The sequence below is a fragment of the Cuculus canorus genome, chromosome 1 (genome assembly GCF_017976375.1).
Source record: "Cuculus canorus isolate bCucCan1 chromosome 1, bCucCan1.pri, whole genome shotgun sequence".
Classification (NCBI taxonomy): Eukaryota; Metazoa; Chordata; class Aves; order Cuculiformes; family Cuculidae; genus Cuculus; species Cuculus canorus.
In genome coordinates, this window is record NC_071401.1 from 103,581,531 (window position 1) to 103,607,690 (window position 26,160).

Genomic DNA, 26,160 nt, shown 5'->3' on the forward strand with positions numbered 1-26,160 from the left:
TCACTTCATTTAACTACTAATCATTTTAATTTACTAAAGGTAATAAGTGCAATAGTAGTCTGTATAAGCCTTTTTCTCTCAAATTATCCTCGGTAAATATTAAAGATTTTCCTTTTTCTCGCAGATTATTATGGATTCATTCTAGGCACTGAAATGAACATGAAAAATTAAATTATTGTTCATACATAATAAGACAACTTACTCCACTGTCTGACTAAAACCCACTACAAATTATGCCCTTAGTTCTCTAATTCAGTTAATGAGAAAAGCCAGAGATTAAAGCAAATATCTGTGGAACCGATTGCATCTCTGGAGCCTATATTGCAAAATAAAAACAGAGCCAGTCTATTCTTTCAGGCTAGAAAGAGAAATGACATACTCTTTCAATTCCCTCAAAATCTGAGGGAAGAGATTTCCAGATGAACCGGAACAGTTTTTTCACATCATGACTATTTCAATGTCCAGGCACTAAGGCAGCAAGGATGTCCCAAATGAGGTAAGGAGTTTGGGGTCACACTCTTATGTCACTGTAGAAGGATGAAGGTTTCCATGTAAAGCAGAATCAGGAGAATCAGGCACCCCATTTGAAAGAAACCACGACCAGCTCTGGAGGAATATCAGGGCTTGTTGATCGGTTGTTTGAAACACTGTTCTGTTGTATATATGTATACTACAAATTAATTTCAATGTTGATTACAAGCAATAAAACTGGAAACAATTTTGAAGCCTCTCTCAGCTCTGCTAGATATATAAAAAATGTCTTTTGAACTACTATTGAGACATTTAATCATAAAATCTAAAAAAAATTATAACAATACAAAGCCTGTGTTTTGAAAGAACCCGTTTTCCCCCTGGAGTAGTATGCAATTCCTTTAAGGGCCCAAGTGTAACGCTTTTCTCAAGGGCCTTTTGAGTGGATTATTTATTGCTGTTTCCTGTTCAAGTTTTTATGGTCAGGTCAAGTGCCAGAGTGTTATTCTGCTCTGTCTGCCAAGAATGATAAAAGCTGGACTACAGTTTGACAACAGGACCATATCTAATTATTAAAGCAAGCAGCGCATGGATTGCAGAGGGGTCTCTCCATCAACCTACTTGCCCTTGATTTTACTAACAGACATCATCTTCAAGTAACAGTATACAGCAGAACCAATATTAATGTTTATTTATACGTGATTATTTTTAAATTTCATTTTTCAAAGTTTTGTTTTTCTTTCCTACATGAAGTAAATAATAAAAAAGTATTCTTGCTTCTTCCAATTTAAGCAAGTAGCGGCAATAGGGACTATAGATTTCTTTCACAGCCATGAGCTAGTTGTAGTCATGCTGCTATACTTGAATCCCCCATGCTGTGCTGTCAGTGACCTCAGTGGTGACCTGGAATAATGGTTATATTTCTTTTTTCTTTCTTTTTTTTTTTTCTCCTTAGGAGTAACACATAATTCAGCTTCTGTATTCTAGACATTATTTCTACACTTCTAGCACCAAATAGAGACTGATCATTACATACCAGTGGGCATTGTTACATGTACTTACACAGTCAGGTTTTCAACACATGTTCATTTGAACACGTAAACAACATATGTACAACACATGATTTACCTAAGGTGTTAATGGCAGCAAGGGTAAATTTATTTTCCTTGAGCACTGCAGTGAAGCGGATCACTTGCTTCCCATTGTGATCAGTTCCACAATTTGGAGACTTTTAAAGAGGTTCTTTTACTAAATAAGAGCCTTCTGGGAAGAACATCAACTATTCTAAATAAAAGTCAATCAGACGCAAATTGGAGAATAAAATTTGTCATACACATTTACATTTATAGTGAACTTACAGTGAATACAAAGAAATTAATTTTGCCAGAGCAAAATTTAACAAGCCTTTTAAGTCCCAAAGTTCTGTTAATATTGTGGCTTTTTTCATTTCTGGGTTTTTCACCTCTCTATTCTTCTTTTGGAAGTCTATAAGAAAAGTAAGCTAGAAATTTATATAGTGTAAAACATCTAATGCTTCAAGTGGGATGAAAACAAGTAGAGCTTCTGCAGATGTGCATGTTAATGAAGATTTAATTGGGAGGCAGGTGCACATAAATAAGGAGCATATGGAATGGAAGAGTAAACACAACAGGACAGAGCTCAACATAGATTTAAACAAAACAGAATTGAATCTTTCGTATAAGATTTCCTACAAAAACATACTCAGATAAATATTCAAAACTTAAGGGCACATAGCTTATATTTGCTGTCCAAACCATGATCTGAGAATAGTGATCCAAACAGTGACGCTTACTTATAACTTCCTGGTTGTTAAAAATCGGATGTACTAAATTAATTCAATTTGAAAGCAGGCTGCACAAAAAAAGAGACTATGGTTTCATGTGTTCAGTACCTTATTTCAGAAACAGAGAAAAACCTGCCTTTATGAATACTTCAGTGAGTATTATTTGGATATCAGAGGTTAAAAAAGGTGAGTACTTTTGGGATCTGAAATATAACAGGTCATGTTCCAAATTACAGAGAAGACATCTGGGAAAAAAGAAGAACAGAATAGAAGTTGAGCCTGTTCACTTGGTGCTCTGTGCCATCTTCGATTTAAATTTCAGACAGTAAAATATTAGTACTACTAAAAATATAAAGTTTCTTACCTCTCTGTAAAGGCATTAGAACAAGTGAAGAGTAAGCCTGAAGAAAAAAGTTGTATATACACAATAAAAATCAAACATAAACCAGATCTTTGCATTTAAATTGGAAGCTTAACAGTGCTGAGTTACTACTCAGCAATAACTACAATACCTACAGTTATGGTAAGCTTTTTCCTCAGGACGGCACATTCCTAAAACACTACCCTGGAAAACAGCTACTCTATGTATTGTGGAAACAAGCAGGGTTTTTTTTTTCCAGAGTGAAGTAACAGACTGTTACAAATATTTTTGTGCTTTATTGTTTTAATATCTTTTCTGTTAATAGTATTAACTTTGTGCTTTGACCAAGAAGTATGATATATGCTTTAACTTTATCAGTTTTACACATTCCAGTGAGCTTGAATGAGCTGTTTTCTACCTACTGGCACTAAAGCACCAACAAAACCCACAAACAACAAAACAGACCTCATCAAACTTTCTTATAGCTTTTGACAAAGCAAATATAATAGACATACTAAGACTCAAGACTACAGAAGAGTTTGGCCAGCAAGATTGGAAGTTGGAAAAGTTGAAACAGACATCATTCCTTCTCACCAGTCTACTAGGTGCTGCAGAGATGTATACAGTATCACTGACAATGGGAAATGTTTCAGCTGGAGTATTATAAGAGATCAAGTCCTTCCAACAGCAAAGCAACTTTATAATTAGACAAAAGGTTATGCACTCTAGCATAGAAGAAGGCAGCTAGTCAGGAAAATACACGCAAGGAAGACTCAAGTATCAGTACTCTGCTTTAGAATTACTTTTAAAATGATTGTTTAGTGAAACGAACCTGAATTTCAAGCACCCAGACAGTTCTCACCTCAAAAGAAGGAGCTTGACCTTAATGGGCTGAACATCCCTAAAGTGGAGAGAAATGCCACCCTTCTTTACCCAGTAACTGTATTGCATGCCCAATGTATGAATCGACTTCTCTCAGGACTTACGTGAAAATATGTATTCATTGTCTGGTTAGGCAGACTTCTTAAATTATAAAAATCACTACAAGAAAAGAGTCCTGCTTTTTAGTAAGAAAACCTAACCTCCTAAAATGCAAGGTGACCCTAGCATTTGTAAACTATCCTTTCCTCCTATGATAAATTATGGAGCACATAATGTGAGCGAGTACTGCTTTATTTGATTTGCAGCCATCTCAGTCCAGAATTGCTCGATTTCATAGTATCCTTTTTTTTTTCCCCCAATAAAAAAAGATGAAACAACTATGTGGATATAAAATAATTCCTAAAACAGAAGAGATAAAGCAGGATGTTTAATTTTATTTTGTCACAATAAAGAGATCAAAAAAGACCAGCTGAGCTACCTCATGAGTTTCACTGAGCTTTTTGATTCATTCTCTACATGCATTCAAAGTGGTTTTTTCTAGTCTAGCTATTAATGTCACTGCCAATAAGAATTTTTACCACTTCCCCTTGGAAAGTACACCATGGTCTGATAAAAACTTTATTGTCAAGATAATTTAGAACAGACATCAGGAAAAGTGGATTTTATTTCTTTTTCATCTTATTGCACCTCACCCTCAGTTATTTATCTTCCTCCACAACATTGTAAGTACTCAAAGACGGTGAACAACATCATTACCGTGTAGGTAACTAAGTTGTATTTTGGGGCCTGACTTCTACATGTAGAAGTTTTGTAGTAGGTTCCTATTGAAAGAGGAGTAAGACATTTTGGAGGCAGTCTAAGGGGCAGTGAACAACAGGCTACTGTAGCTGGTTTTGAACACACACTGAAGTGTCTCTGAATAGAGTGATGACATGAGTGTGCCAGAAGTTGACCACCAAGCGTCAAGTCATACACACATCCAGAGAAGAACAAAACACACTGTTGCAGAAGAGCTTTGCGTGTACGTGCATGTAAATTGCTGATGTGCCACTAAATGGTGGGTCAGTAAGAACGTGAAGCCTGAATGCCACAATTTTGTAATCGTGAGAAGGCATGTAATACACCATTGAATAACTGCCTGTGTGCAGTGTGTGTGTGAGCATGTGTGTATATTTCAGATCCGAATGCAAAGAAAGCCTGAAAATAGAAATACTCCGGTGTCAGACACCACTGGACTGTGCAAAACAAATGAACTGTGGCATTCTGTGATCTGCCTGTGTATATGCACTAGTAAATCCACAGTGGTAGGTGAGAGCTCCAGCACTCAAGGCTACTTGTGCTTTGTGGTTCTGCATTATAGAATCTGCCACAAAATCTACCGCAGTCAAAAAACTATGTTTCAGAGATTAGAAGAAAAATTAATTTTTCAAGACACGTAGAATGTTCCCTCTCTCTTTTCAATCACCGTGACGCCTCAGGTAAACCTTATCCCCTGAGCAGCCTGGTGCATTGTGTTGATGTGTTTATTTGCACAGTTATACTGCAAAATTGATCAAGAATTTGTCATGGCTGGGGGAAAAAGAAAAAAGAAAACCACTTGCATAAGGTTACTTTTTCAGACTGTTACATTACTTATGCCAAGACACAGCAGCTACGATGACAAAGCAGAAATGAGAGGCTAGAGCAAAAGCTGCTTGAGTATTGCTGCTTGGTATGTATGGCACAATCTTGGCTAAAAATATATGCAAGCACACATATCTAGGCATGTGCGTGCTGTGTATACATATATGTGTATGTACATGCATGAATCTCTACACTTACATACACGTACTCAATATAAAGAATTAAAACAATTCTTAACTGATTTCCCAGATCCCCTATTCCTAACGCATGCAGTGTAACAGACCTTTATCTTAGCAGCAGTGTAAATTCTTCAGGGTCGTCTCCTTCCCACTGTTTTTCCTCTATTCCCACCCTTCACTATTTATCAAGAAACTAGACACGTTGGTCAAACTTTACAAATTACCGATGAGATCCAGGGGAAACAAAAATAATTGTACAATGCTTTATCCACATATTAAGAAGTAAAACAAACAAAACCCACCCAGACGTTTTGTCTGTGATAACAAGAAAAGTGTTGTAAGGTTCCTTTTCAGGTCAACACGTTAACAAAATATCTGACAATGTCATCCTGACCTCTACTGGAAACCCTAAGTATTTGCAGGCTGAAATCGTGGAACATCAGTTAAATCCAGAGCAACACATCACGTAGAGAGGTAACAAGTATTTCTCAGCATCTTTTCAACACTAATTATGAGACACTACAGGGAATAGTAGTGGAGAGTTACAATACCACCAGTAACTGAGGAGGACATTAAAAAAGATTTTGCAGCATTCCAATATGTTGAATTCTAAGGCTATGTACAGGATTATGTCTTCTATGACTATACATAGGGTTTAGTAAATGGAGTTGCTTTTAATCTGATCATTTAGCCATATAAATTTTTGCATGTCCATTAAGTTAACAGAAATACAAGGGACTAGGAGTTAGAGTCACAATAGGTACAAACATTTACATCATATCATGAGCTCCTAAAGCCCTCAGTATTTAGAATAATTTGAAATTCAGAATTATATTTAGAAAAAGGCAAGAAAATGATCTTCTGCTAAAATCTCAGGTACTTATAAAGGAATAATTGACCATCCCAAGTTCGTATCAGAAATAACAAATGCTGCACAATTCAGCTCTGACAAATCTTGGAAGAGGTTAGAAAACTCAAAGCCTGAAAACTGCTAAGAAATGCATACTTCAGCATTTCAACCCAACCATATCATTTACTAACACATTATATGTGAGACAAACCTCCTGGAATGGTTGTATTTAGGCCCACTACTTTTCTCGGTAAATAAAAGTTATATGACAGGCCTGTCAGAGGCTCATAAAACTGTTTGAAGTTCTGAGCAAATCTGGTGTTTTGCTAAATTGCTAAAGCTTAGTCAGATTTAGAATTGTTCTACTCTGTTTGTATCAGATACATGGAAAGCCAGAGCTCACCATCCCAGCAGGGACTTCTCTTGCAAAATCAATATAAGCTAGGAGACACCTCAGTTGGTACAAAACACCGTAGCTCCAGGGACGTGCATGAGAAGACATACTCTCCTCTATGTTTAGCTCTGATGGTTTTGCATTTAGGAACCCCATGTTTGCACCTGCTGAATTCACTTACCTTTTTTGGATAAAATTATAAGGAACTTTATTAAGTAAGCGTTGCTTAAGAAATTACTCTTATTGAGGTCACTTACCTTGCTCTCCCAGACAATAATCTACTTTAAATCTTTGCCTTTAACACAGGCAAAGGTAAATGAATGTGAGGAACAGCAAAGGAAGATTCAGTAGGACTGAAACACATACTGAGCACCTGAAAGCAGGGTTCCAAACTACACAGGGAAGTGTGTATTCCACATACTATCAATCAAAGCCACCTGAAGCCATTTTGACTATGCAACAACACAACATCTTGATACACCAAAGCATAAAGTTGTCAGAAAAACTAGAATTTGGCCTACTGCAATGAAACTGAAGAAACTGAAGCTTCAGCAGAGAGCAAGAAACTTTTCTGAAAAGGGGCATTTGGCGAGAACAGCATTCAAAACAGCTTTACTTCAACAGAACTGAATGACTGGATGTAGACTACTATTTTAATGGAACATGTTTGGAAGAGCTCATATTGGTGCACGCCCAAACACTGTATTTTCCTTCAAATACAAATCTAGCACTATGAAGGCTGAACCAGGGGTGTGACGGATTATCCTTTCTGCCATTACAAGTTATGGAGCTTCTCACAGGCTCAGTTACCTTTTACATGACATAAGGTGATAAATCTGCTTGACACAAATCAGTTATGGAAGAATACCAGTTTACTAAATATATCTTTAAATTAAGGGCACGATTCTGCCTTAGTACTAGATCAAAAGCTTGAGTTACATTTAAGCCCTAATGAGAAGCAGCCTTATGTATCGGTGGTTGGTGCACAGGGCCAAGAAAGCTAAAATCTTTGACTCCATTTCTCCATCACATAAGCAGGGATTATAAATATTTGGTTACCTCACAATGGCTTTAGGAGAATATATATAGTTCTACTGTGTTATATTTAATAAACTCCTACCACACACGATACATAATCTAAATCTAGAATATTTCAGATCTGATTGAAAAGAAAGCATGGGAAAAAAAGTGAAATAGAAAAATAAAGTGATTATTAAATTAGAATAATACCATTTCAGATTTGAAGGGTTATTATAAGAATATCAAAAAGGGAAGGTCAGAGGGACTCTTGTTTCTCTGATTGTCACATTGTTTAGCAGTGGGAGAAAATGAAACAATACCCCAAATGGTAAGTAACCAAAGAATAGTCACTTGTTATTTATTCTACATCTGCTAGTTTCATCCACAACAGCTATTTCTTACATCAAATTATGCCTTCACCCAACAAGGATACAGCGTAATCTTCATGTCTCTTCCCTTTTTGCTCCAGAGGGAGGAATTACTGTAGGAATTCTTTGGAAAGCTACAACAAAGCAAAATATTTGCCTGTGACGGAAGTAGCAGGGGCACTGTGTCTACGATTATCCATGGAGCCACAAAACACTTCAGAGAGCACAATGAACAGGTATTACTGCACTGAGGAGGAGGATATGTCTGGGAGCAGCTCTGTGCACTGCGCTACAGGTGCTACCAACAGCTCATACGCACCTATGGACCCAGAGTCGGCTTCCCTGTAGTGCATATGTTCATCCACTGCCTCTGCTCCACAGAGCAAGAAAGTCTCAAGACAAAAGCCACAAGCATTGGCCCAGTGTCACTCTTCTCTCTACCCACTGCCAGTCCAGGTGAGAAGAGAGGCTCTTCACCCAATACTAAATACAAGGTGACTTCAAGCATCACATCACTTTCTTGCAGGACTCATGTCCTAAGGGACACACCTGGCAGCTGGAGAGGTGGGAGATCCGGTCAGTTGTAAGCTGACCACACAAGTGTTATGCTTAGGTACAAGATTTCTAATGGAGCGTAAGTAATCCATGTGCTAAATCCATGTGTTTTCAATAATAAACATGTTTATGGTGATCACTTTCACACTTTATTAGTTGAAATCTACCCAAGCACCTACATGACTGACATTCCAGTATCATCATAAAGAGAGGGACTACCTTCTGTGACAAAGTGTTCATGAATCTTATCAGGCTTTGTGAGCCCAAGAATCTCAAGAATCCACCTACAGTAAAATTTTACTGCATGCAGCACAAGAAGAGAAGAAAGGAAAAGAAGTTTCACTTTCAAGTCACAGGATGAATTTCTAGTATTTACATTTTGGAAAATAAAACAACTTTTCACCCCATTGTTCATTCATTTTTACACTCAGTGACACTTTACAGACATTTCCTGGGACAGAAAAGGAGGTAAGGCTCAGGCATTTCTAAAGAGGCCTTAAACTTGCTGAAACCCCTATGAACTCAGCTTTTTAGCTATCATCAAGAAAGTAGAACATGTATTTTTACAAAACCTCAGTGACACAAAATAGAAGTGACCTGGTAGAATAAGGGGAGATTTTGAGTGTCATCTGCTGTAAATTTTTCTGAACTGAACTCTATTTCATACTACAGAGCAGGTGTAGAGAGAAAGCATGGCTGCAGATCTAGATTTAGAAGTCCTAGCATGAGCTACAATATCTGATTTTACTAAGTAAATCAGAAAAGACTTTCGAATACAGAAAAGGAAATTTAAAGTAAGCACATTGGTCACATCTCTGTCTTTGACTCCTTTTACCTCTTCATGATTATAATGTGAGACATTTTAACAAGTTAACAAACCTACAGAAACATGAGTGAATTTTCTACTGAAAGAAGATAAGAACGGCAGCTCTTGAATTTAAACTTCCTCCACTGTGGAAGAGAAACAGGGTTTCTAAAGGTGAATACTGAATTCTTCTGCTGTTACTTGGAGGCACAAAGTTTGAAAACATGGACATTTGTGTTGCACGTCAACAAGAAGCTAAAACTAACTAGTAGTTTGAAAGTTTCTTGACCAACAAAGCATTCAATCTGTACTTACTTTGGACTACTGATATTTAAGATGAAAGAAAAACATGCAATAATGGCCAAAATACATTACAGGTTAGGAAATTATTGTTTTTAGATCTCTTCTAATCTTCAGAATTGTTTACCCCCAGAACTATTTTCAACTTCATCTTAATTCCATTTCTGAAAATTTACAAATCTGATAGTAATGTTTTATAAGTAGTAAGTGATAACAAGGAAGAAAAATTATGGTCAAGGGTTATATGAGACTCAGAGACTGCGCTTCATCAGTCTCTGTTCATAAGTGTGATGCAATGAACTTGCTTATGCAACAGCATGGTGAAGAAAAGATTCTCACAGTCTGCAAGATAATTCTACAGAACTGAAGGTCATAAGAGCAAACACACAAGGAAAAAATATTATTAGCAGGTAATGTTTTTTTTTTTCTCAAAACACAATAAAATTCCTGCTCCTAATTATGATTTTGACATGAAAGTTGTTCCTGCTATAATGCCAAAATGCATATTTAATGGCAAAGAGATTAATGTAAAAAGACTTCTGAGGTCTATCAAGCATTTAATTCAAAGTCACGCCTTCGTATCTTTTATTTCCAAGGGGTGGAGGTCATTTTTGGTTTTGTTTTTTTCTTTCCTTTGTAACAGTAAGATTTGGGCAAAGTACGGATAAATGTTGTCAACCGGATCAGCTTACCAAAATTGCACTGTTTGTACTTTAAAGTGACAACTTTGAAAAAAAAAATAGTAGTATCTCATATTTAAGTATGAAAAGTTTATTTCAGGTTAAAATAATGTGACCCAAAGCTGAAGGTCAAACCACAGTTCCTTACGTACTAGCGCTAAACTAAGATGAGAGTTATGTTCTAGAGCGGTCCTCTACCAGTAGGACTCCCAAGCCTCACAAATTTTTGCAACATTCACAGAGCGTGCTATGGATTTAACCTACACAAAAAAAACTAAGGAAAACAGAGAAGAGAGGCCTTAAAATCTGCACTGAAACTCAGTAAGTTTCTTCCCACCCCTGCCAAAGATTTCCTAGGTTATTTTTGCCACACCAACCAGAGGCAGATTTCCCAGTATCCAGAACTCTAAATCCTCAGCATATATCTTCAAAATTGCTGAGTATCCATATGGTAACTGAAATACAGAGCAGAAATCCATAGGCAGCCCATTGCCACAGGCATCTTAAGGCCTGATTGTTCAGCACCTGAAATTGTGAAATTTAAACCTCTAAACTCCTCGTGTTCAGGTAATGAAAATTTAGTTGCTAATTATTATTATTTTTTTTGCACATCACTCTCTCTGCAAAACAAACAATACTACTTTATTTTCTCAGAGAAAGCCTTTTGTAATGAAATTATAACTAGCTCAAGTTTTGTCTCTTTTCACTCACAGAAAGTGAGATAGTAGAACCATAATACTGACTGGAGCTTTTAAGCTCAACTACAATAAAAGCAACCCTTCAGTCTTTCTATATATTACTTTCAGTTATTGGATATAAAGGATATGAATGAAATTATGTAAGGCATATAATAAAACAGAATGTTTTGACAGCGGAAATTGATAAATTGTTTCAATCTCAGCACAAAAGATGAATGATTCTAAACTGGTTACAGAATATATACTATAGACAAAAACGTTCTCCAAATTTAACTGCATTTTAGAGGGGGGAAAAAAGGCTTTCTAAATAGAGCTATATATTCTTTCAGAAGAAATATGCATTAACGACACATGTTATACTATTTGGCAGTTATGACTCAGTGACAAAAAGCCACGTGCCAATGACTATCCACACTGTTGAGACTAGAAGAAACACAACCTCCGAGCTTGCACAGTGTTACTTGGCAAAAGGGTATATACGTAAGCAAACAGAGACCTCCAGACTGGTAAAGCAATTTCAGGCTAGTCTGAAATGCTGCGAGGCTTCCAAAGCAATTGACTTTCCAAGCTGGTTTAGACCACTTTTGTAGCTTGAATTTAAACACTCAAGGTCAATAGGTTCAATCATGAAATCTGTGTGAACTTCAGTATAGATCACTGGACAGAGCCTATGATTAGCTATAAGGACATTCAAAATAAGCAGAAAATGGTCCTAAGAGGAAATCTGTGGACAGTTTAAAGCTGACCATGCTTACAGTTTCAAGTAGAGAGTTGTCTATTATTCCTGTATAATGCTGTTACACACACGCTAGCCACACTTTCCTGATGTATTCTATTTATACATGTGCTATTTTATTTAGAGCATCTGTTTCCTCCTCAGGAGGAGTTAGAATAGTGAGCTTTTACAGAAATGCAGTTCTAATTGTACAACTTGACCAAAGAAAAATTATCCAACCTTTTGAAGAGAAGAGAAGAGAAGAGAAGAGAAGAGAAGAGAAGAGAAGAGAAGAGAAGAGAAGAGAAGAGAAGAGAAGAGGAAAAAAAAAAGAAAAGAAAAGAAAGAAAATCATATGCTGAACTCATAGTCATATTTTACTTAAAGTTTTGCAACTATGAAAAAAAACAATCAGGTGCACCATTACTTGGAGGGGCGTTTATTATTTTTCATTCCTTAAAGCTATATCTCCTCACAACTTCCCACATGATTCCCATAAAAGCAGTAGATTCATTTTGACTTCATCATTATATTCTTCCTTTTGATCTCCTACAGTAACTTTACTCAAGGAAAAAGCAATCAAGATACCACCTTTCAAAACATATTTCCATGACTGAATTTGCATATTCTGTAATACTCAGAAGTAGAGATCAGCCAAAAATGAATCGTTCATATGAACACATAATTCCAAGCAGTGAAAACACCATAAAATCTGAGATTAAAAGCAAGCTCTAGAAGAAAGCAGTCTTAACCAGTTCTTTCTGAACACCCAGATGCACCAATTTGCAGACCATTCTGATCATTTTGCAGAGGTTCAGCACACTTTAGCTCACGAGTGTTATCAAGTGGGACCGTAAGGCATTTTCAATGGGGTTGAAAGTACAAGGGAAGCAAAGAAATCAGAGAGCACTGTACAGACAATGTTAAGAGGGTAAATTGCATTCATGTCACAAGGCATTTGCACTTTTTCAAAGGATCTAAGCTGAAGGCATTTTGCTGTCACTAAAATACAAGATTTTTTCCTGAACTTCAAATTTGAAGAACACAGTATTAAAAAAGTGCATTATAAAAACCAGCATCAGCAGCCACTACAATTTTTTTTTCAGATCTGAGGGAAAGGGGTAAGAGTGTCTATTACAGATCACATTAACCATGTGAAAAATCCTAATGTCATCAGATAGGGAGTTCATTCAATAAAATTCACATGTACATGCCGAGATAAGCCTTATTTAAATTGTGTAGAGCCACAGAAGCAAGGCTAGGTTTGATAAATTAAAGTTGTATCTTACCACTGTGCAGCTTGCGCTACTCCCTCCTTTCCCACTTGCCCCTTCGGTCCCTGGACAACAGAATGAACTCATTTTATTACAGTATAAATTGTCCTCCTACTGAGAAGGACAACATTGCACCTCTCAGCAGAACAAGTTCAGTACATTATTTATAGTGCAATTTTAATTATTTAATTTTTTATAACCCACTGAGAAAAAAATTAACTAAAAAGACAAGCAACTTGATTGTCCCAATTTTTCCTTCAGCACACTCAGGAGGAAAATTCCCCAGAGTTTACAGTCTCAGGAACAAAAACCTAATGCTACCTCCAAATAGAAGAATAAGGGTGGAGTCCATCTTAAGAGTACAATGCTGTGTTCCTAGAAGACACAGACTGCTTCTCAATGCTCTCTGAATTGTTAAGGAACAAATAAAACTCACTTCACTCAGGTAGCTCTAAAATATGTGTGAATACTTTTCAGACAGAGAATAATTTGCTGCTACAGCAGAGCTATGACATCAGCTGTCTTGTGGAGAACCGCGTTTTATATAACTAAATCAAATCCTCAGTTGATTGTCCACAGAAAGAAACTTAAGATCCCTTTTCCAATCTCTAGAAGTAGCATTTGCATTTTCTTTTTGTTTCTTTATTTCGGTTTTTTTGTTTTTACAATAGGTCATAGGTCACAATGTCTTTTTCTGTGGAAAACAGGAGTAATACTAACACTGTTTTAGTACTAATAGAAAAGCTCCAAACTAAATCTATTGAAGCTTGCATGAAAGCTTGCCTTAATCTTTGTGAAACAGTGATTTAAAACAACATGAACTAAAAATCGCTGACCAACACCATAAGGAGCAAGGAAATGCCAGATAAACTTCTCACAAATGATGCAAGAATCAAAAAATTAACCACTTTGTCTACATTTAAACCAGAACTGCCTTACCTTTCTTCTATGTCTCTGCTTCAGTCCTAGTTTTTAAACCAAATGGAGTATTTTAAATGGCACTAAAATATACCTGATATATGAAACAGTGTTTAAACTACATCATCTTGAACAGGCCAGCATTAAAAGATCTAATGGTGACTGGTTCACATCATTTACATTTTTCCCTGAGGTGAAGAAAGATTTAGAGGACTACACTTGAGGACTAACTTTGAATACAGAAACAAAGTGCCTCATCCTGAATGAATGAAAATTGAAACCATTTCAACACAACAATGCTGGTTGCAAAGGCTTGCAGCATATATAACATCTACAATTACTAATGACTAATTATCTACCAATTAAACATAAGTGGTATTGCACTCTAACCAATGGCTGTATTGGGATACCACATTTCTTTATTTTAAATAGTAATTACTGCAAAGCATAACTTAAGTCTAAATCTACAAACAATATAGAATCAGAGAATCCCTAGGTTGGAGAAGACCTTTGAGATCATCAAGCTCAACCATACCTGTCCACTACTAAATCATATCTCTAAGCACTTAGTCTAACCATCTTTTAAATACCTTCAGGGATGGTGATTCAACCACCTCCTTGGGCAGCCTGGGCCAGCGCTTGATAACTCTTTCCGTGAAGAATTTTTTTCTTAATGTCCAATCTGAACCTCCCCTGGAACAACTTGAGGTCATTCCTTCTCATCCTATCACCTGTCACTTAGACAGAGACCAACATCCACCTCTCTACAACTTCCATTCAGATAGTTGTAGACAGTGATAAGGTCTCCCCTCAGTCTCCTCTCCTCTAGGCTAAACAACCCCAGTTCCCTCAGCCACTTCTCATAAGACCTGTTCTCTAGTCCCTTCACCAGCTTTGTTGCCTTTCTCTGGACTCATTCCAGGATTTCAATGTCTTTCTTGTAAGGAGGGGCCCAGAACTGAACACAGTATTCGAGGTGTGGCCTCACCAGTGCAGAGTACAGGGGCAGAATCACTTCCCTGGTCCTGCTGGTCACACTGCTTCTGATATAAGCCAAGATACCATTGGCCTTCTTGGCCACCTGGGCACACTGCTGGCTCATGTTCAGTTGGCTGTCAACCAACACTCCAGGTTTTTTTCTGCCGGGCAGCTTTCTAGCCACTCTTCCCCACGCCTGTAGTGCTGCATGGGGTCACTGTATCCCAAGTGCAGGACTGCATTTAGCCTTGGTAAACCTCATCCTGTTGGTCTCAGCCCATCGATCCAGCCCATTCAGACCCCTTTGTAGAGCCTCCTTACCCTGAAGGAGACCAACGCTTCCTCCCAGGTTAGTGTCATCCACAAACTTACTAAGAGTACACTCAATCCCTTAATCCAGGTCACTGATAAAGATACTGAACAGAACTGTTACCACTTCTGACTGGCCTCCAGCTGGATTTAACTCCATTTACCACCACTCTTTGAACCTGACCATCCAGACAGTTTTTTAACCAGCATAGGGTATGCCTTTCCAGGCCAACGGCAGCCAGTTTCTGAAGCAGAATACTGTAAGAATTTTTTTTCCTTATTTAGTGAGTTCGTAAATTCACATAAAATTCTCACTAACAACAAGTCAGATCAGGGAGGGGGCTGTGTTTCACAGTAAAGAGAAAGGAGATTTTGAAAATGTAAGGGAAGTCGTTAGAAGCTTTGGCACAGGTTTAATGTGAAATTTTACATATATAGCAAAACATATTGCTTTATTATTTAGAAGGCATAAATTGAATCCCTCGTAGGAACTTTCTCTATCCTAAAAAAGCACATTGGGGGAAGACATTAGGAAAAGGGCTCAGACACCTCTGCAGCATTCCTTTCCACATCATAACACAGCATGGGAATACTGTGATCACAGAGGTATGGGATGGGAGGAGACACCATCCCACAAAGTCTGGACAGAGGAAACAAAGAAAGATGAGGAAGAATGGCAAATAAGTTTGTTGAATCTTATATAAATAAATGAGGCATTTGATTAGAGAATGCCAAGTCAAATATTTACTCTAATCATTGCTTTCCTGAGTGGTTCATACTGTAGTGAACAAAACACCAAGAATTTTTCTGATTTCAAAGAAAACATTTTTTATTTTCATGGCATGAAATCCTGAGCTTTGATCTATTATTCTTATCACAGGAGATTTAATCTCCTAAGAACAGTGTTCTTCCCAAAGTCTTAGCTAGAGCTGTTCAGCTTTCCGCACTCCTCCTAGAGTTCACAAACCCAAGTAGCTCCATCTGTCTCCCTCCTGTGAATTGCAAAAAGATCTCTTGCACCATTAACAGCAACTTCATAGTTTGATGAAGTTTTGAAGCAATTCCTTTCTTCTCCCACATAAGGTTAAATATCATTAAAAATAAACATTCCTTGGCCAAAACTGCATTGAAACACAACGTATTCAAGTTTTTCTCACTTAAGTGATGGAAAAATTCAAAAGAAAAGGCAGGAGAGAGAGTGATGAAGAAAAATGAGGTAAATGGGAGGTGTGAAGAACAGCTTAAGGAAAGGAAAGCTAGAGTTTCCTAGGGGCAGAAGAAAAGTGAGCAAGCATGTCTGTAAATAGCACAAACTGCACAGAAAATAAAGGGAATGCAAGAGAAAGAAGTAGGTTTGTTTTGCTTTTAAAATAAATACATACTGGTTTTTTTTTTTCTAGGAATGATACAGTAGGCTCACCACTATTTCTGCTAGAATTACATACTATTTGCTTTTTTTATTTGAGAATGCAAAACTGTTAAAATGCCAAATTTTGGTCCCAAATCAGTCTAACACATCAAGATCTTAGCAGCAGTCAATACAGATAATTTCTCTGTAACACAAACTCTTATGCCTTTTTGCACCAAATCTAGTTTATATCATTTGTAGTTTAACTATTAACGTGACTCTGGATTAATGCACCAGCAAGTGCTCTAACTTAGAAAATATTGTGTATGTCACACCGGGGTTACACAAAAACCCTCTTCTAAAAGAGACACTGACAGAGAGTAATAGTAGATGCTGTAATTTAATCTCAGAACCCCGATGATGTCAAGTCTCTTGAGCATCATATACAGTTTATGGCATGGTATTATCACAACCCTTCAATGGAGTTGCATTTTTGTAACTAATCTGTCCCTATCAGTTACACTACACAGAAACTGTGAAGTCCAAATACAAAGACACCATAGGTGTGAAGGATTGCACTTGAGTCTATTCCTCCAACCATATTTCTAAGCCTGAGAGTGATAAATGGCACACCAGTTATAAATGGGCAATAGGGTCAGTGGAACTAAAAGCCGAGAGTTCAAAGAAAAGTCACAATTCTTAAGAGTTCAGGAAAAGGCCAGAGACTGATGTTGCAGTGCTTAATGATAAATGACCAGGGCCGTTATACTCAATTAGAGAAGATAGTTGTTTGGCAATAACTGTGGCAATGTGAATGCTACAGCCTCAGACCATACAAAACACCGTTCTGGCAATAAGAAAATTCATTATATGAATTAAAAATAAATCATTCACACTGACAACAGCCCACATGATGACACCAAAGTCCAAGAGGAGAAGGAATTCATCATTATATCTATGAACAAAATTTATCATAGTAGAATGAAAGTCAATTTAGGTTCCTAAAGTGGGAATAATGCGGGAACTATAATTTAGGCACACAGGCTCAAAAACCTGACCCAGGAACAAATCTGCGCAGACACCTGAATCACTACCTGTGCAACTCAGAGAGGTGGAAGCAGAAACTGACAGCATTTTTCTTTTACAGAAAAGGTACAATGTTTACATCATCTTCTCATACGCTGAAAAAGCTGGGTTCTCCCCCCGCCTGCCATTACACTTACAATCCAGGTGAACATCCTACAGAGCAAAAGCACTTTCCACCCTGCACTACTACACAATCAGGAGATGAATACTGATGGATCTGGAAGGAGCAACAGGAGGAGGGAATTTGAGGGCCTGGCCTTTTGCCATTCTCATACAGAAAGGAAAGATAGGGAGGTTCCTCACTTTAAGTCTGATATTACTTCTACAATTTACACAACAGCATAATGTAGAAACAATTATGATGGTGAGTCCTGGAACAGATGTCCTTCCTGCTAGATAGGATCCAGATTCTAGTTAAGCTAAATTGGAGAGATCTTCAGACACCTTTAAAAAAGGTTTCCTGAACAGACATTCCCAGACTGCCTTTTCAGGATTTGTTCAGAGCTGAAGGTGCCAGATTCCCAAAATCTTCTTATGTCATGAACTTCTTATGTCATGAGGTGCCGTTGACTTTGCACAAGGGTCTAAAATTGGATCTCAAAAGTGATCATGTATGGTAACATGCAGAAAAAGGTGTGTTGGGTATTAAATTGCATGCATTTTATAAAACCTCCTCTCCAAAATAGACAGACTTTATCTTTGCATATTACTGTTCATTGCATCTCTGCAATAACAAGAAAAAATATTTCTATGTTGAATATTTTTACATAAATGTTTGAACAGTAGTGAGCTAAAACCAGATATATATTTACCAGAAGACTGAGAGAGAGATCATGAGGAATTTTACACGGAACGCCTATTCACACTATGTGAAAATATTCTCCAGAGACGTGTATCAGTGCCTATAATAAAATAACACAAAAGAGAAATAATTTGCCATCCCTCACTTTCATACAAGGAGCTGATTCTCCCCCTCTACTTTGTTCTCGTAAGACCCCCATCTGGAGTAATGGATCCAGTTCAGGAATCCCCAACATAAGAAGGATATGGAACTGTTGAAATGGGTCCAGCGGAGGGCTACAAAGATGATCAGAGGGCTGAAGCATCTCCCACATGAGGACAGGCTGAGAGAGCTGTGGTTGTTCAGCCTGGAAAAGACAAGGCTCCAAGAAGACCTTATAACAATTATCCAGTTCCTAAAGGGGGTGTACAATAAAGCTGGGGAGGGACATTTTACAAGGGCATGTAGTGATAGGACGAGGGGGAATAGCTTTAGATTGGAAGGGGAAAGATTTAGACTAAAGATTAAGAAGAAATACTTAATCATGAGAGTGCTGAGGCACTGGCACAGGTTGTCCAGGGAAGCTGTGGCTGCCCCATTCCTGGAGGTGTTCAAAGCCAGGTTGATGGGGTCTTGAGCAGCCTGGTCCAGTGGAAGGTGTCCCTGCCCATGGTAAGGGTGTCGGAACTGCATTATCTTTAAGGTCCCTTCCAACTCATACCATTCTATGATTCTATCATACACTTAAATGATGGATAAAATGTACTAGTAATGCTAAAATAATTCACCTATAAAATGAATTACAAGACCACAATGCTTAAAAGAATTTGCTTGCCTTTAAAGACTAGAGTTGCAGTTGGAACAAGAAACACCGTTCACAACATCCAGAACATTACTTACTGTTATTTTAAATATCACTATTCAATTTCCCCTACAAAATCACTCTTTACCATTGGACTTTTCCCTTGCTTTCCAAACTTAACAAAAAAACAGTATGAATGTTCTTAAGTAAAACATTCATAAGGTAGGATATGAAGAAATTAATTCTCCATCTCATTCACACCGAGACTTCGAATACAGTCTTTATGTGCTCGTATAACACTTGCTGAATAAGTGTTCATCTTTGCAAACTCTAAATGGGCACCCATTCAGTTTTACACTGAAAAGTCACTGCTCTTGGTTCATAAAGTTCCTGAAATACAAATTGCCGGAAGTTAGGAAGATATTCTTGGAAAGTATCACTGCATGCTGATACATAAGCGTTACTTGCTATTTGATGACAGAACCTTTCTCTTTCTCTCCTCTTCTCTCCAACAGCTGGTCAGGAAGATTTCTTATAAATCAGAATTAGACCACATTTCTTTAATTAGAAAATTCCAAATCAGCTCCATTCATACAGGGCAGACATGGGACAAACCAAAAGCCATGCAGGCATCCTAACTATTGATACCCAGAAGCAATCTGTCAAAATGAAAACCAGAGTTCAATTTTAGGGAGGTCTGGTTTCTTCCCAACAATTTCAACCTCTGAAACAAAATTAGCAATTTTGAGAGCGAAGCTCAACATTGCTTCGAAGTCTAGATACCAGAAATTGGCAATTGTTGCAAGGCGAGCACTGACCTTTGAAGTCCTCCCCTTTCATTTAGTACAGCAAAAATCTTTATAACTCACATTTAAACCACAGTGACTTTCCTCCAAAGTGCAGATTGCTCTGAAGCTCTCTTGCAAAAGACTCTGAACTTTATCTTCCATTTAGAGGACACTGTTAAAAAAAAATACAATTTGACACTTCAAAAGAGACATTTGACTTGTCCTTGTCTCAAATGATTGCTCCTTACTGCCCTTGAGCCTTAGGAGCATTTCAAAGAGAAATGCTCTAGCATTGTGTTCATTTGGTATCAGAGAAAGCAGTTAGTCTACTCTAATTCCCATTATCACTTTCTTTGCAAATGGACTACACCTTAGCCAGACATACAGTTTCATTTCCTCTGTCTCATTTTTAAGCTGTGGTACCTAATGTGGCTGATACTTAAGATGCAGGAAAGGTGTTCAAAAGCTTTATTTTCATTAAATCTGAAGAAAGTAACTATTGCAGCCTTTTAGCGTAGTAATAGCTGGAAAACATCATTAAGTCCTTAAAGCCTGTGTTAAAACGTAGCCTGTTATTCTTGAGAAAACCATCTAAAAACAATTTAAGTGACGGCATGTGAAAACAAACACATATTGGTGTACATACAATTATGCTCTAAAATAATTTGCCATATTTGAAATAAACAAACAAAAAAAACCCCACAACTCCAAACTCAGAATTACCAGTATTTTTCTGCCTTTAATTTAAAACACTTAATTATCCATACTGCTTTCTATTAGGTTCTCACATATGCTCCATCTGATTGAAAACCTTATAGCAAGGTTACCAAGAGGAACAGAATCAGGTCAGCACATTAAACTAGATTTTTCTTCTGCATCAGCTCCCAGGCAAATCCAGATTTTCCATATTATTTACAAGGACATTAAGAAGGTCTTGTTCTTTCTACCTCAATGATTTATTCTTTCCATATGCAGATGTAGTAATTCTTTAGAAGCTGGTTAATTATATGTTCTAGCAATAGCAGTAGGATCTTAACAGAGTAACTTTGATTTATCAACACAATAAAGAAGTCTGTCCTTACCTTTCAGAATCTGATTTAACTATGGGATGTTCTAAATTAGAATAATAATTCTTAAAATAAATTAACTAAAAAAGTCAGCGTGTGACACCTCAAAACATAACTGCAAATACAGTAATGGCTTTTACATAAATATTTGATAATTTGTTATAAAATATTTACAAAAATAATCTCTAACATGAGAAGTGTCAAAATTTAAGCTTTTATTAAACATGACTTGATGATAAGAGGTGCACCTATTAATTGTGTCAATAGATAGGGAGTAATTGCCTAGACTTACTCAGTTTATTGTTAGAGACAATAGTAGTAACCAGAACACAAGTACTAGGGTCCTGCAAAATAATGAAGACAAATAAAGCCACCACTCGTGCTGCCATCTAAACGTGATCAGCAGCTTGCACAAGTGGACACTAACTGCAAGACTAAACTGGAACAAATTCTTCCCTAGGTTGCTTTTGTTTATATTTAAGATAAAAACCTGTTTATATTTAAGATAAAATTTTTTCTTGAAGTTACATACCTCAACAAAAAAAATTTAATATTCTATAGACCTGGATAGTGCATTTATTTCAAAGATGCTGTTAGCTTGGCTGGAAAATCCCTTAGGAAAATTTTACCTTACGCGGAGGAGAGTTTTTTTTCCTCTTCTAAGGATGAATTTATCTGTTTTCACTTCAGTACCTCTGTGCTCTCTTCTGACCTAATTTTGTCTGTGATAAATGCCAGAGTTTCAGTGGAGTCACTTGAGCTCCTGTAAGAAAAGAACTGAAGTTATAAATGAATGCACTCAACATTCCTGCTCTGACAGATTGCTTGTCAGGACACTAAAAGCCTTGCACAGCTGTAGGTGAGCTAAAGCCCTAGAAATGCCATACTTCAGACAAAATTGCATTTTGGTTTTCTACTAATTACTCTGTACTAACATAATGAAGTTCAAGCTCATTCAGACTAAGGTCTGATTTGTACAGGCCTGATACAGGCTGTTTTATAGGATTCATTCCCAGGGTATTGCATGGTTAAAGGACATTCAAATTAAATTTCAGCCTTGGTTTAGACAGCAGAAAGACAACAAATGCCTTCCACTGAGGGGCACTGCAAAGCACAGATGCCCAAAGAAGTTTCACAATTTAACTACTTCCTATTCTTTCCCCACCCAAGCGCCTTAGTGGGAATGTTTTCCATTTGCTGATAGCTGGCCAGCAAACAGCATGAAAGACTGAGCACAGCTGCATCTGTTCTTGCAGAAATGGGTAGAAAATTACCACAGAAGGTGCAGGGTGGCTTCCAAACCCTTCTGAGCGGATCCTAAAGTGCAGTGCGGGACCTGCCACCAAAGCCCATGTCACTGAATAAGGTGGGCAAGAAACGCATCAGGTAACAAAAACATAGAAATGGCTGTACTGGGCAGAGCCAAAAGTTCTTCCAGACCTATATCGTGCCCCTGCTGCTATCCAGTAATAGACCCTAGGGAAAATACTACATGCTCCCAGCTTCTGGCACCTTGCAGCCTTGGGGATTACTGAACCAGCAGGCTTTTCTTTCCAAGGCTACCAGCAACATAAGGGCTCGGTGTTCACCCATGCTAAATTCCCCCTGGATTTACACAATTTAGCTCTACCTCAACAAAAGAAAAGTTCCTTATGGAGAAAACGCTTTAGCTGGAGGGGAAAACTGAAGACAGTAGATCGAACTATATCATAGCCACACAATACATTTAAGGAAGACAGGAGAGAGAAACTGTCTCAAAGTATGTGAAGGCTTATGGGACAGTTAGTGGGGGGGACAACAATTAAAACGGTATATGGCTACATGATGTATAATCTTAAGATAATTTCAAAACCTTATGAAAGGATTGTTTATAGTAGAAACTGCAACAAACTGCTATTTTAATACCATGATCAGGTTCACTGATCCACTGCAAACACTCCAGAATAGTTTTAACTTACCAGAATACATGCAAGTTTGCGACTATTTTTCTGATGTCTCAGTTTGCTGAACAGGCAAACATTTTGTTAGTTAGAAGCAAGAAAGGAATGCCCAGTTCTATCTCCTATTAGCAAAATAACCATACAAGATATCTTACCCGAAGCACAGAACAAAAGTTGGCTGCTTGGGCTGTTAATAAACACTCATTTCTTATGAGATGAGCAAGAAAATACTTTCATCAGAAGACTAAGTTATCCTCCATTAGAACAGCTTCATTCTTCCTAGCGTGTCCCTTCAATCCTCTGAAAATATAAAAATAAAAGATAACATTTTTCAAGTAACAGTATTATCAGATTTTTGAACTAACAGTAAAATGAAGTATTGTAGATGTGCTGAGGGTGTTCTGTTTCCTAAGCCCATATGATAGAATTGCTCAATGTCTTAAAAGAGTGACTGAGACTCTGAAAAGTCAACATTTAATGATACTTTTCAAGGCTGACTTTCAGATGCCCAAGTGAACCATTAAAAAACAAATTGTCATTTAAAACAGTACAGCTACAGCTCTTCTTCTGTTCATTATTGCTAGAAAGACGGGTAAATTCACATAACTACTGCAAAACAGTGTGCACTCATCACTTAGATATCAAAACTTGCAGACCTACATAAAAGGGACACACTTGTGAAAGTTGATATAGTTCACATTCTCATGAATCACTTAAAAATTTCTTCACCTGCTAGAAAGTATTTGGATTTTCAAAGAGGATTTAAGAAAAATAGGTATTTTCCCCTGACGTCAATGATGCCAAAGTGTTTACCATAGTAGAGTTTTTGAAAGCTCACTCTAAATTTAAAAAAACCCAAAATGTTTAATGCATAGACGGAGATATATTAATCATTGGTATTCTCTCTTGCAGCACGCTTCGACATTTTTTTTCACAGTACTTAACTACCTAAGCCAAACAAAAGCAACCTGATCACATAGAACTTCATAGGAGACCATCAGCTTTAAAAAAACCCCAAAACCAGCATGACTGGGGCACCCCAGAATCTTTTGCAGCAATGAGATTTAAATATCCCACTGCTTCATTCCCTTCTGATGTTAGAATAATAGTATTTCTTTTCTAATACTATTTTCCTAAAATAAATTGTACTATTACTTATGCAACGTGCAACTAGTATCAGAATACCAGTTACGGGAAACGGTAGCAATTTATTCAAAGCTTCATATTGCTGCTGTTACATGCTTTCCTAGTTTGAGGACTCCTTTTTATAAACACTTTCTAACTTGTACTTGAATTATTCTGGCCCTTAAAACTTTTCCTCAAAGTGCTGAATAGGATGTTAGAAAAAGCAGTTGGGATTGCAGTAGAGAAAGGGAAAGAAAATAATGTCTTACATCTGTCTAATGTTGCTCTCTGCCTTACACGTTAGAGATAACAAGGTTCCCAGAACTGGGATTTAAAACTCCATGTTTCCTCTGCTTTGAAATCAAGAAGGGCATTTACCTCTGAGAACCAGAGGAGAAAATTACAGGAGTACATTCAGCACCAGTTTGTAAAGCAAAATATTGAGAGAGAGGTGGCTGTCATTATTATAATTATTACTGTTTTTTAAAGAAACTAACAGGGCTAAAGACAGCAAAGCCTCGTCTTCCTTATATGTCTGCCTGCAACAGGAGTCCTAGTAAGGCAATGACCTTAAGGTACTATCCAGCAATTTTGCAAGGAAGCATGAACTGCATGAAAACAACTCCTTTGAAGCTGTCTGGTTTCTGTGGCACCATCAGTAGGGTATCAGTGACTCTAGATTCAGTTTTCTTTCTTCTACACTTTTTGGGGATCATAAAGGAGGAGTTGCCTCAGTGCATGGAGTTTACACAGTGGTTTGATCTTCTAGGACTGAGCGGACTGGAAAGCAGTTAATTCAGACATGAGTGATGACAGCAAACCTTTTTTTTCGTTTCCCCCTCCTTCAGGAGAGAAGTACAACTAAATAAGGACTAAAAGCTGGATCCCAGGACCAGTTGCCATTAAATGGTCATTTGAACAAGGTTGTTTTGCATTGGTATCCAAGTTGCTGCTGCTGCTGTTTATACAAACAGTGTTCCATGGTAGCCATGCAAAAAACCATGCTCAAAATAATTCTGTTCTCTGGACTCTTACAGTTCACTTGGGACACAAAGGCTTCAACAGAGGAAAAAAAGGTACAAACTACAAGCTGAAAATGACAATTTAAGTCCCACTTTTATCTTATATTATCCCTCAAAAATAGCTGGGCTGAAATTCCATTTAGCACAGAAATAGCTAATAGCTGAAAAATTCCCTATGGTGTACACAGTCCAATAGTTTCAATGTAGTCATAATAAAACTGAATTTTAATTGACTTTGGCATTACATTTATTCTAAAATGAGTGTTATTCTGTTTTTATCTATATTCCAAGTACCATTTGCTTCTATATTACCTATAAAGGGAGAATGTTATTGAAGAAAAGAAATACAGATTAGACTTGGAGTGTGAATAAACCAGATACTGAGAGCTAGCTAACATTTTGAAACGTGTGTTTGTTCCATGTAACACTCCCAAACCTGCATGCTTGTATTTGACCTATTATCTGCATAATTTTTCACAGTTCCTTTTACATTTCTTAAATGCTTCTTTACTTTTGAAATGATTTAAAAAATAACTAATTTTTCAAAAATGAAAAAAAAAATCTTTAAATCATTTTTAAGGTTGCATATTTGCAGAGGTCTGAGTAGCTTCAAACAAAAGCATTGATTATCGGCTTTCAAGATTGAAACACCAAGTGCTTGCAAAATACGCTCTCATGACAACCTGCAGTCATCCAGAACTTTTAAAAGTGTGAGTCTGAAGGTTTGTGGGGTTTTTCTCTGAACATACAGCATATTTCATTTTCTCCTTTGTGGAAAAAGAATCTTAATACACAATGCATATATACACACACATTTGCGCCAATCCCAGACTACAGCCAGCAACTGTTCTAATCTATAGGAGGAACAAATGAAAACTGGCTTCACAGTTGTTATTTTAACATATTTCAGGATTTCTTGACTGGGAAAAAGGGGGCATTCAACCAACCTCTGTAGAAGCTCATGGCTCTAAAAGCAAGACTCAAGATCAGAAATGCAGTGCTCAAACACATGGCCCA

General features: G+C 37.3%; 1 protein-coding gene across 1 annotated transcript in view; it reads right to left on the reverse strand.

The window, feature by feature from the left end:
- The window catches only part of LOC128852302 (uncharacterized), a 341,810-nt gene extending 318,524 nt beyond the window's left edge, over positions 1-23,286 (reverse strand). The window contains exons 1-3 of the mRNA XM_054068130.1: positions 23,152-23,286; positions 21,686-21,819; positions 12,995-13,044 (exon numbers count right to left, since the gene is read on the reverse strand). The gene's annotated coding sequence lies outside the window, so the exon portion shown is untranslated. The remainder of the gene's footprint in view (positions 1-12,994; positions 13,045-21,685; positions 21,820-23,151) is intronic.
- Positions 23,287-26,160: the final 2,874 nt, after the last annotated feature.